Here is a 13,115-nt window from a genome sequence, read left to right as displayed (position 1 = left end):
CACACTACTGACACTATTGAGTTCTGACACAGAACTACTATGCTCCACATCTATAGCACATTTCATTATTTCAGTTTTCTAGGGCCTTGTTACTCTTCAAGGTTCCTAGGAAAACCACTTGGTGTTATCTTATGTTACATTGAGACACACAAAATTTGGCCACATGAATCTGTTTAAAAATACTCACCTGCACGAATCCTCTTATACTCTGAAAGGACTAAACAAAACAAGACAAGACAGAACAAAAAAACTTGTTTATGTTCCATTATCCACTATATTATTCATGTTATTAAAAATTCTCACTTGGCAGGATTCACCAATCCCATTTATAATACATTAAAAAAAACCATTATGTAATCATGCTCATCATACTCATATGTTGGATGGTAATGTAATATCTGTCTTGATCAGTGCACAAAAAGTCTTCATTTCTCTCACACTCCTCTCACACCTCTGTCTTCATACGTGAAATAAAGACAACAGGGCTTCCTACTGTGTCCTCATACTAGTCATGTCCTCATAGTCATGTCCTACCTATCAGTAATCGACTGCTCTGGTCTACTGGAAAGGTTTCATCATTTTAGCTGTAACAAAAGCCTCACTCTCATCATATCTCTGCCCAGATAAAGGACATGAGGACTGGGCTTCCTGTTTCAGTCAGAAAAGGTAAGTGTTCGATTCAGAATTTTATTACAAAACATGTTTAAAGGATTTGCTACTCTGAATAAAGGGCTCTAAGAGATAAGCCACTAATAAAAATAAAAAGACTTGAACAAACATCTTATACATGTTGTCCATCCCTAATCCAAAAACCCAAAATCTGAAATGCTCCAAAATCCGAAACCCTTGACGCCATTTTTTTTTTTCATATTTTCATATTATGTGTGCTTGTGTGTGAATAAGTGTAAAAAAAAATGATTGCTTGAACCGGTTCAAAGCCTCGGTATAAATGACCTTCAAGCTATGTGTTCAAGGTGTATATTAAACAAAAATAGTTTTTGTGTTTAGATGTGGGTCCCATCCCCAAGATATCTTATTATGTATACGCAAATATTCCAAAATTCGAAAAAATTCAAAATCCAAAACACTCCTGGTCCCAGGCATTTCAGATGAGGGATACTCAACCTGTATGTAGAGATGACTCACTAAAGTGTCTCCTTTCTTCTCTCTCTCTCTTTCGGACATATCACAGAGCACCAGTCATGCTCCTGGGAGATTTCAACTTGCCTCCAGATACAGTCCAGTTTATCAGAGTCATAATACACCTGCACTGATCCAACCTCATACAGTGTCAGGGTTCCTGCATGAACTGCTTTCTCTGTTGTGTCCCTGCTGGTCATGTCTGGTGTTAGCTGTCATTTGTTTTTGGTGTTTTGTCATGTGCTTTTGTTTATTTTGGTTTTCCATGTGCTGTGGCCCCACCCCTTACTTATTGTGTCATTGTGTTCACCTATCGCTCGTTGAAGTTGTATTAGTCTGTCTTTTTAAACCCTGCCTGTTCTACCCTTTGTTTGTCAGTTCGTACCGCTTTCCCCAGTGTGTTGTCCTAGCCTTCTGTTATTCTGATTGCCTTCTGTTATTCTGATTGCCTTCTGTTATTCTGATTGCCTTCTGTGTTTGACCTCTGCCTGTTTTTTGACTGTTTTTGCCTTTTGGATTTTGCTTCCTCTGCCTTCCTGTCTTGCCCTGCACCTTTTTGAACCTACTGTCTGTCCCTGGAGTTTGCCTTTGTCTTCTGTTTTGGATTGTTTGCCTGCCTCTGACTGCTCTTTGGTACGACCTCTGCTTGTTTTTTGGATTCCGCTTTTCCGCGTATTGAAAGACTGTTGCCTGGCACAATAAACATCTCTAATTCATTCATTGGTGAGTCTGCAACTGAGTCCTAAGTTTTCCCTGACATACACTCTCAGTCTCCAGATATTTACAGGAGGAATCAACAACTCCTCCGTTACCAGTCACCTGAATCTGTCTTTATTCATGATGGGTCATGCCATTCCCATTCCACAAATGAAGGTATTGGACCCCAGTGACACCTAAAAGTACAAATCTATATCCCTCTTTCCACTTTAACCAAAAATACTTACATAGCTAGTACCCCCCTAGTTTTTCTCTTACCACTCACACAATTAACTTCAAGACATTAGTCAGTCAGTCTACAGAACTGACTGCTTCATAGAGACTGATCTCTTTACTTTTACTGAAACAGTTTTCACACCAAGAGAGGTCTCATCTTCTGTCCTACAGCAACTCCCTACTCTTTTTCCCACAGCACTGAGAGGATTTCTGTCAGTCTGTCAGACACACCCACATGGATATATGACCATTGTCTTAAATATGACCTGGACAAGATAGAGCTGATCTTCCTTCAATATAAATGACTCCACTACAGGATCTCTCCACTGATGGACAGACACTCCACACCTTACACACCACCAACAATTTCACAGTTGTTCTTTATGACCATCTGAAGGATTCTGGGCAAATCATTGGCAACAACAATCTGATTGTAGCATTCTCTTCTCTCTCAGTGCAATATTAATTAATCCTGTTCGTAACTGAATAAAACCCAAATTTTGTTTTGGGTGGCTGGTGGTGTTGCAGGTTGTTGACTAGTGTTATACAATTTACAATTTGGTATTTAGCAGATGCTTTTAGCCAAAGCGACTTACAATAAATGCATCAGTCAGATCCTATTACCTCATAGGCAGAGATCACAACAGGTTGTTGACTAATGTTGTATGTTGCTGACTGGATATTCTATTGCATGGTAAAGGGGGCTTGCTTGTGTTCTCACTAACTGGTCAAATACTGACTATGATCACATGATCTAAATAAGTTTATGACACAGGGTAATAATGAACTCTGGCTGCTGGTCTTTTTCATCTCCTCTGGCATGCTGCACCAAAGCCAGCAACACAAACTCCTCCTCCTCTTCCTCATCTCTCTCTCCCCCTCTCTCTCCCTTCCATATTACATTATTGGCATTTTATTGTAGGATTCAATAAATATTCACATATGTAGCATGTTAGCACAAAGAAAGCAATGCCATTAATAAAGCATCATTGATGTTGAAGGATGTTTTCTTCAACATCAATTTCCTTAGTACTTACGGCTGTTGTTTTAATGGGATGAGAATGGAGAAGAGTGCAGAACTGTATCATTCTAATATTACATCTTTACAATAAAACTGAATGACTACAGTAAATTATAAAGCCACTTATAATCTGAGATGGCACATTAAGACTTCTTTATCGGTCGCTCTCTTTCTCTTTGTCCTTCTGTTTCTCTCTCTGTCATGTGTTAACACATGTGTTTAGTGTAGGTCACTTAGAGAAGGAACCCAAAGGGTTTTGAAAATTCCAGACCTACATCTTATTCCTACTATTTTTCTCTTATTTTTATTTGAAAATGACCTCATCTTCCTTCTCCTCCTTCTACACTGATATATATAGAATATGAAAAAAAAAATAAAAAAAAATAGGAGTTTATAAAGTACCTTTCTTTGTGCGAATACAGATATAAATTCCAATTAATCCAACGATGATGACTAAAACTGCAACCGATATGCAAACAACAGCAGTTATCCAGGTATGAAAAATGCTATCTGAAACACAGAGGCAAAATGGGAAAAAATGTCACCAAAGTGTTCAAAGTGTCCAGCAGAGCAATGGAATAAAAATGGCAGACCATCTGTTTTAGCAGAACATTGATTATTTTTTCTCAAACACTCCAGTTTAAGTCACTGAAGCAGAATCACATGCAACAAACACATCATGTCTCACACACAGACCTAAAACATGCCAACACAAACACCAGAGAGAGGAGAGAAAGAGAGAGGTATAAATGTCTCAGTGAAGGTTTACCTGATCTGGACAGAGCCGTGTAATGAGGAAACACACAAACAGACTTCATTCCTGATTGAGCCACAGCCAGCACTCAGACAAATTTATAAACAAAACAAAACAAACTCTTTAAACAGAGAAGAAAAAGTACAGACTTAAATTTACATTCCCAACACTCTTCTTCTTTAAAGACACAGAGACATAGAACACGGTTTTATTTTCATTGCTTCATAATGCAGTTGAACCTGTAGGACCGGTTAGTAAACAGATTCAGTCACATGTACACACACACACACACACACACAAGGATGTAGGTTTGGTCTCAACATTGGTAGGGAAAGAGCACCCCCTTCCTGTCCACCACCACCACACATTGCAAAATGTGTAATGCAAGACCAATCAATGGGGAGGGTGTCACTGCAAAGGAAAAAAACAAAACAAAACACTGTTTCATGCTGACAACCAAATGGTTTATTAACATTTAGAATCTGTAACTGCATTTAAATAAAATCTATACACAGTAACAGGTCAAAGGCTAAAGGAGAGTAAACTTTAGGACATAACTTGTTAACGAAGGAGAGACACTAACGTTTTGGGTTTCCACGTTGCCACCCTTCCCGTATAATACGAGATCGTCTCGTATTAAAAAAATAAAATGCACTGTCCCTTACTTAATCAGTACGAGACGCGATTTGTCCCATAGTTTCGTGCACAGAACTGTTAGGACAACGACAGCGTTCTTCTCACCCAGCCTACAGAAATATCTACTTGAAGGAGCTTGGCGCTTATTACGAGTATGCAAATACAGCCTCTCACACGTTAGCAAGAAACAGGGCTCACGGTAGAGAATGAGATCTGTTAACCTTTTGTGTACCAAATACATTGATTAGACACTGACGGACATCAGTGGTTATATTTTAATTCTTCGATCAAAATTATTGCCAGGGACAATTGAGTAGTCGCAGGATTGGTAGGAACACGTCCCTACCGTCCCTACCAAATTCTACGCCCTTGCACACACACACACACACACATACTCTTTTGCTGCGTAACCCCTTAGGGACTGTGCTAAGGATAGTTAATGACTTGTTATCACACAAATTCAGTGAAATGAAAAATGTGCACCCACCTACACGTTGGCACACATTCAACAGTTTGTTTAATGAGATGAAATGTTTTCTATTCTTTCATATCTGATTGTGTTCACTCTCTCCTACAGGCAGGGACAGATCCACAGTATCGATATGAGTAGAAACATTTAATCACTACCTCTGAAAACGCATATTTTATTTCTGAGACTGTACAAGGCACAATGTAAGCAGTAATGGGGTCATGTCATGGAATATTCAAGATCTTTATCTTATATACACTCTTTTTGGTTGGAATATAAGAAAATCTGTGAGTCTCTCTGAATTTTCCCTCTCTTCCTGCATCTCATCTGTGTTTGTACTCTCTGAAAGAGGGAGTTCAAGCCAAGTTTTTTGTGTGAATAACTGAGCAAGGCTGAAAGAAACGTGACCTAATGTGACCTCTCTTGGGTAACACATGAACTATTCTGGTAAACTCTGGATTTTTCCCACTGAAAACTGTTTTACAAGTTAAAGTAGACCAGCGATTCATATGAATTCACTTTGAATTAAATACTATATGCAGACATTGTCACAAAACTGCTTTACCAAATACCAAGCCTGAACCTTTGACTGGGCAAGCCTAATACAACAATGATGAGGAAATATTTTCTTTGGTTACTTTAGAAACCTTGAGGGAACCAGTCAGTGTTAGGCAGGTAAGAAGGTAATCTGTCCAAGTGATCTGATATTCCTGCAGTTCAGTCAAGCATCATCTGCATTCCAGTTTTGAAGAAGCTTGTTTGACTTCTTCTCTCTTAGCTCTTTTATTCTTACACCACACAACCATATCTACTCTCTGCTTATTAACTCTGGCCTTTGAATGAAAATGCACTGCTACTGATTAATTCAGGACCAGTTGACTCCTGAGAAAAGGCTCACTCACTCACTCAATCTAAGCCACTTATCCTAATTAGGTCGCGGGGCGTGCTGGAGCCTATCCCAGCGCTCATAGGGCGAAAGGCGCGGAAACACCCTGGACAGGTCACCAGTGCATCGCAGGGCAGACACTCATACCCAGGGGCAATTTAGTGTCTCCAATTCACCCAACCTACTTGTCTTTGGACTGTGGGAGGAAACCGGAGCCCCCGGAGGAAACCCATGCAGACACGGGGAGAACATGCAAACTCCACACAGAAAGGACAAAACTCAAGACCTTCTTGCTGTGAGGCAACAACGCTACCCACTGCGTCACCGTGTTGCCCTGAGAAAGGGCTCTCTAACATTTACTGAAATTAAACAGATTTCTGAAAATTAATAGTGAAATGGAATTTGAAAAAAAAAAGATTTAAAATATTTAAGAACAACATTATTTAATTCTCATTCTTTTAATTTTCATTCTTACAGTATCACACACAAAACTTCAGACCATATTCTGCTCAACTGATTGTGACTAATTAAAAAGAATAAAGTGGTCTAATACAATGAAAACTCATTCAGTCTGTTTGACAGGAGTGATGAACATTGGCCACCGCTCTCTACAGGGACTGAAGTATGGATAGAGTTTCTCAGTGAAAGTTTGACCAGTGAAAGAGTAGATAAGGTAATTGGCCCCCACATCATAAAAAGACACCAGACCATCTTCATAATCCACAAACACCCCCACTCTGCCAGGCCATTGTCTCAGGGGGAACTGGACATGGGTGGAATCTAGAGCTGTACATTTAGGGCCAGCTTCAAGCTTCACAGTCCAGTATCCATTCTCAGGGTTTAACATAACCTCTCCCTTTCTCTTTACTGATTCTTTGGCTACTCCTAATTCCCACTTCCATATACCACTGACATCCACTTCATAATAAAATCTCTGTGAGGAGAATCCCTCCTTTCCCAGAACACCAAGATGATCATCAAATCCCTTTGGGTTATAAGGGCGATTTTGTTGCCTGGTGCTGTATTCCATTCTTTTGCCCTCATCAGACAGGAAGAGACTGGGATGAGCTGTATCAGGATCCAGAGTCACATCCACTGTGGAAAATACAGAAAACAGAGACAGAAATGAGTTTGTTTTCAACTTTATCTCTATCAGTGTTTCACCTTCAGACACACCGACACTTACAGGATCACACAAACAGTTCATATAAAATGACAAACTGTCTCTCATTAACAGTAAAATTAAACTCACCAGCATATTTTTGTTGTTTCTGGTCAAGTTCTGTAAACAAACAAATATTTTCAGTTCCATACTAGCATTTTGTGCCTTCAATAAATGGTTTCTTTGTTGTTAAAACATTGTTTGTAGTTCAGTGCTGCTAGGGTGTGAAATGAAAAATCAACACCCAAGATACAGTAACACACACACACACACACACACATAAAAGTAGTAATACGAGTTTTCACTGTCAAATTACACACTGGTTAATTAAAAAAAAACAAAAAAAACACACACATTAGACTCAGATGAATCAGTCTTTGATGGCTGTATAATAAGCTGCACATACAGCCTTCTATATCAGTCCAGTTTTCATCCCATTTATCATTCTAATACATATATACATATAATTTAAAATAATTCATTACACCGTTTGTCTGCCACATCTTTTTATTTACTCTCATGGAACTGAGTTTAGTGACAAACTTAGTTAAACGATTTTGATCTTTGCAGATGAGTCCTTCAGATAAATGGGATATGAGTGGAAACAAGGCCTATTTACGTGGTTCCTTAGAGAGGGCAGAGCAAACCACCACACTAATGACCTGAAGGGACTGACCATCGACTTTCATTGTCTAATTATTCTTTAAACATGTTTGTTTGTTTTTTTTTATGTAAGACTAATCATTAACTAATACATTATAAATGTTTATTTTATTATCATTCCATAAATCTATGTATTAGTTCATTTCTACTGTACTGTCAGCCCTTTGTCTGTTCTTTGGTGCTGGCCACCACAGTATATGTGCAGTACCAGTCAAAGGTTTGGACACATCTCTAATTCAGTGGTTTGATTTTAGTTTTCTACATTGTAGAACAATGCTGAAGGCACCAAAACTATGAAATAACACATATGAAACGCATTATTCATTAATTCATTCATTCATTTTCTAAGCTGCTTATCCTAATTAGGGTTGTGGGAGCCTATCCCAGGGTACTGGAGCCTATCCCAGTGTTCACTGGGTGAAAGGTGGGGAAACACCCTGGATAGGTCATCAGTCCATCGCAGGGCAGACACACAGACAAACACATTCACGCACACATTCACACCTAGAGGCAATTTATCTCCAGTTCGCCTGATCTGCATGTCTTTGGACTGTAAGAGGAAACCAGAGCTCCTGGAGGAGACCCACACAGACACAGGGAGAACATGCAAACTCCACAAAGTCCTCCCTGAAGGAGACCTTTGCAGACACAGAGGGAACATGCAAACTCCACAAAGAAAGTACCCTGGCCACCCAGCCAGGAACTGAACCCAGGACTGTCTTGCTGCGAGGCAACAGTGCTACCCACTGTGCATCCTGTCGTGCCAATGGTATGAGGAAAATCTGGTTAATGGTTCACTGTGAATATTAGACTTAATACTATTATCACTTTGCTGCAACCATAACCTTATTTTGGAACCTGAACCCAGTGAAATTACAGATATTCTGAAAAATTCTAGTTATAGCTCAGCGCTCTGAACACTGAAACCTAGGAATTATTTAGAATAACTCCTCATTAACCATGCATATAATAATTAACAGCATTAAAGTAGCAAGTACAATAACACTCTTCGAATTCAATACTCCTAGCGAACTAAGTTCCTGGATCACCACATTCAGTAACTAAGAAATAACTTATCACTTACTCAAGGAGCAGAAATACGGACGTACACGTTTATTACAACGATCAAATTCATACGGTACAGAATGAATCTAATGTCGAATACATTGGAACTCAGGTGGGATTAAGGCACATCCGCTATACACACACATATAACAGCATCTAATCTACTAACAAGAAGACAAACAACTAACGGTAGACAATAACAATATCCTCGTTACCTAGAGTATGTATGAATGAACAACTATGTATGAGGCATTACTCACGAAGAGGCACGCTTAACCAAAAGAACTATCTGAGTGATGTTCTAGTGGAGTTACTTACACACAAAAAAGGGGTTGTGAGGAAGAGAGAGAAAAGGGATGAGGAAGAAGAAGAGCAGGCCCAGTCACACTCAAGTCGGAGAAACCGGAGTTACTGAGGTTGGCAGTCAGAGACCGTGAGCGAGACTTCGTGTCGGTGCCGGGAAAAGTCTTTTAGCATCGCGGATCTTCCGTAGCGGTGAGCCTGGGCCGATTCTTCGTGGAGACGAGCAGGACAGAACGGACGGACTTACATTACGGCTGATACAACCGGAGCTCAACGGGAGCTGAACCTTAGCGCAGCTGAACTGAACTTTGGCGCAGCTGAACTGAACTGTAGGATAGCAGAGGGTCTGGCATTTTATCTGATTTGTAGACGGCTTTTGGGGGTGTCTCTGCCTGAAAGGAGAAGACACTCCTTGGAATTTGGGAAGTATTAATTTGAGCTCAGTTGAAATAATTTCACATAACTTTTTCCCATTAAAGAATAGTAAAATTACGTCCGCGTACACGAATCTACCGCATTTTACGCTCCCGAACAAGACCAAATATGGTTTCTTTACCATTAAAAACAGCACAGTTAGACCGATGCTCATACTGCTCATGACTTGGCTCCTGGCTACTTTTAAGTTTTACCGTGCATTTATGACTATACGAAGTTATGACTCGATATGTATTTAACTGATAATATCGTATGGTAAGTTTCATTTTTCTTTTGTTCTACATAGTTTGTTCCCGAGTGGAGCAGTGCAGATGGGGCCTGTGACATGGTCTGAATTCCATTCGCACAGGGAAACTGACCTCCCGAGGTGATCTGGTCTCCCTCGCAGTTAAACGTTATCAGCATTTGACCAAATGGTCTGGGGGTTGCTGCGCTAAAACATCGAGCCTGGCATCTGTTAATTGCAGTGGTGGAATGTAACGAAGTACAAGTACAAGTACTTCGTTACTGTACTTAAGTACATTTTTCATGTATACTTTACTTAAGTAGATTTAGGTGTGGGTACTTTTGACTTTTACTCCACTAAATTTTACAGCAAGTATTTATACGTTCTACTCCACTACATTTCTATAATGTGTTAAACGTTACAGTCACATTGCGTTTTTTTGTTTGTTTGTTAGTTTTAAGTAATCAATGGTGAGAGGGGAATTGGTTCACTGAACCAATCAAAGCAGGCAGGTAATGTTAGACCCTCCTTCAACAAGAGCGGGGCGCGCCCGCAGCAGCAGCATCAGCACTAACCGGTGATAAAACACCCAAAATGGATTCTCGAGAGGCCACCACAGAGATTCAGCCATTAGACATGCGCCACCCATGGCCTTATTTAAAAGAGTTGTTTGAAGTAACCGGTTCTAAAAATGATTCATGGAGATTCCGGTGCCATCTTTGTCTCCGTCAAAAACACGAGATACTAGCTTTCAAAAATTCGCCGTCAAATCTGAAGAAACATATTGAGGTAAATTAGGTTGCTTAACGCTACCTGACTTTTGCATGTTAAATTAATTTAGGTTAGTGAAGTCTTATGTAACCTTAGCCTCTTGTTCAAATGCACCACTAGCAACAAGTAAACACGATTAAATTATTATAATCTAGCGTTAACTGGCAAGTAACACATGCATGTTGCTAACGCAATGTAGTCTGGTCCTGGGTGTTTGCTTGGATGCTAGATCCCGGGAACAGCGGTGGTTATGTTGCTTGTGTGGCTAGGGGCTCTTTAGCAGTGTGCTCCTTCAGAGTTAAGGTTTAAAATTAGTTGGTATTATAGAATTACAGGATTAACATAATTACTTTAAAATAATTACTTTAAAGATACCTTTGTCTTAATTACACTAAAATGGAATTTAAAAGTCAGACTGTCAACCCTACTTGGCATGCTTATACTGAGCCAAACCAAATGTCCATCTCCTGTAAGAACAGTCTGGCAAAAGTATACATTTTGTAATAGATAATTTGTTGAAATCCTGTGTTAGGATCAATGCCTATTCCTTTGTTTGGTGTGTTTAATGCCCCTTTTTCAGGCAGACAACTCTGACTTGAATGTGTTTACTGCAGTCAATATAAAACAATGGTTTTGCATTGTGTTATATTGTGTTTGGTTTTATTTACAGTTAAATAAAAACTTTCAAAGGTATAATCACAGTCCTCTTTCTTATTTTGCTTAATGGCATTTAACTCTGCAGGTCACCCCTGAAATTTTGATTCACAGAATCGTAAGTCCAAGTGTGAACTGTGTCACAGAGGGTAAACACAATAAAAACATGAACTTTCAAATAATTGATAAGAGATTGTTTGCCAGTGTTATCAGTAGCATCATCTGCAGCATTGTTAATTAAAATGGCACAGCCCATACTATTGATGTATTAAACAAATATACATACAGTAGGCACACAATGATATTGTAGACCATTGGATTAGGGAATACATTCAGCAAGTACTTTTACTTTTAATACTTTAAGTATATTTAAAAGCAGGTACTTACTTACTTTTACTCAAGTAAAAAGGTTAATGTGGTACTTTTACTTTTACTAGAGTACATTTTTGTCTGTTTATTTGTACTTTTACTTAAGTACAGTGTTTGAGTACTTCCTCCACCACTGGTTAATTGTTACTGCGAGTGGTTTCTGCTTTGGTGTGCATTGGTCTTACACGCAGGGAGGCCTGGGCAATAGAGAGAGAACTGGGATCAAAGGGGATAGGGATAGAGAGGCAAAGTGAGGGTGATAGAAACAGACAAAGAAGGGTGAAAAAGAGGAAAAGAGTTTACACAACTGCAACTTTAATTACTAAGGAACACTTAAGGTTAACAAATGTCCTTTTCTTTCTGAAAGTGCACAGTGTCTGCCCGACAATCCATACCGCCCATAAGGAGTTATGTAGCATGCAAGAAAGTGTAAACAAAGCACAATGTAGAAAATAGTAAAAATAAAGAAAAACCCTTGAATGAGCAGGTGTGTCCGAACTTTTGATTGGTACTGTATGTGTGTTGGAGCTCCATGTCTTAGTCTACCTTTTGATGTCCATGTGTCAGTGTGTTAGAGAGCTAGAGTGTTTGTCATGTGTGTAGGAGTGAAGTTGTTATTCTGCTGTTGTTTTAGACCTCTGTACTGAGGCAAGAGCAGACTTAACTCATTTTTCTTTATTTGAACATTTTAGTGCTGTGTATATTTTTTTTCATAGCACTTTGGGTTTTCTCTTGGTTCAGTGGAATTTTATTTCACTTATTCCTTCACTTATTCCTTTAATGAAGCCCCTAAGTTTTGTCTCTCTGCCCTTCTTTTGGTCTGTCCATTCCACAGTTCAACATCCTATTCCAATCACATTTATACACTGCTCCTGTGAAACACCATTAAAGAACTAGAAATGTAATGTTATGGAGTCCATCAGAGGCGTTGTTAGGATCTTGAAACATTGGGGGCTTAGCCCCAGGGCCGGCCCAAGCATTTATGGGGCCCTAAGCAGAATTTGATTTGGGGGCCACTTACCACCTTGACGCCACCAATACTGTTGACTATTGTCAATGCTTGACCAGTCGCATACCTACTGTAAATCTAACACACCCATTATCAATTTTATTAGTTGTAGCTGTGTCAATTACATTATACCAGTGTCTGCCTGGCAAGTTTTTACCCTTCTACAGTTTTTAATCTTAAAAAGTAGTTAACTTGCAAGAGTTTCAAGTTTCAAGTTTAAGTTTATTTAGAGCCCAATATCACTGTTTACAGTCTCAAAGGGCTTTACATGCCCACAGGATTACAACAAAACAGAGCAGGGTGGCACCCCCTGACTTGATCCTCATAGCGGGCAAGAAAAAACTCCTCAAAAAACCCAGACGTTAGGGAAAAATAGGAGAAATCTTGAGAAGGACCACAGAGAGAGGAGACCCCTTCTAGGCCAGCCAGGCGTGCAGTAGGTGCCAGCCCAGAGGGCAATTTACAAAACAACAGAGTGATAATAAATGAGAACACAACTGGTAGGTAGTATGAGGAATGACACAACAGCATGGGGCTCAGTTGGGGTGGACGGCACAGCTGTAGCAGCGCAGGAGGACACGAAGCCGCAGCAGCCATCGGGATGACGGTGAAGAGGGAT

The sequence above is a fragment of the Chanos chanos genome, chromosome 7 (assembly GCF_902362185.1).
Source record: "Chanos chanos chromosome 7, fChaCha1.1, whole genome shotgun sequence".
In the NCBI taxonomy this organism is placed as follows: Eukaryota; Metazoa; Chordata; class Actinopteri; order Gonorynchiformes; family Chanidae; genus Chanos; species Chanos chanos.
The sequence above is the reverse complement of the archived record's forward strand: the minus strand, read 5'-3'. Positions refer to the sequence as shown.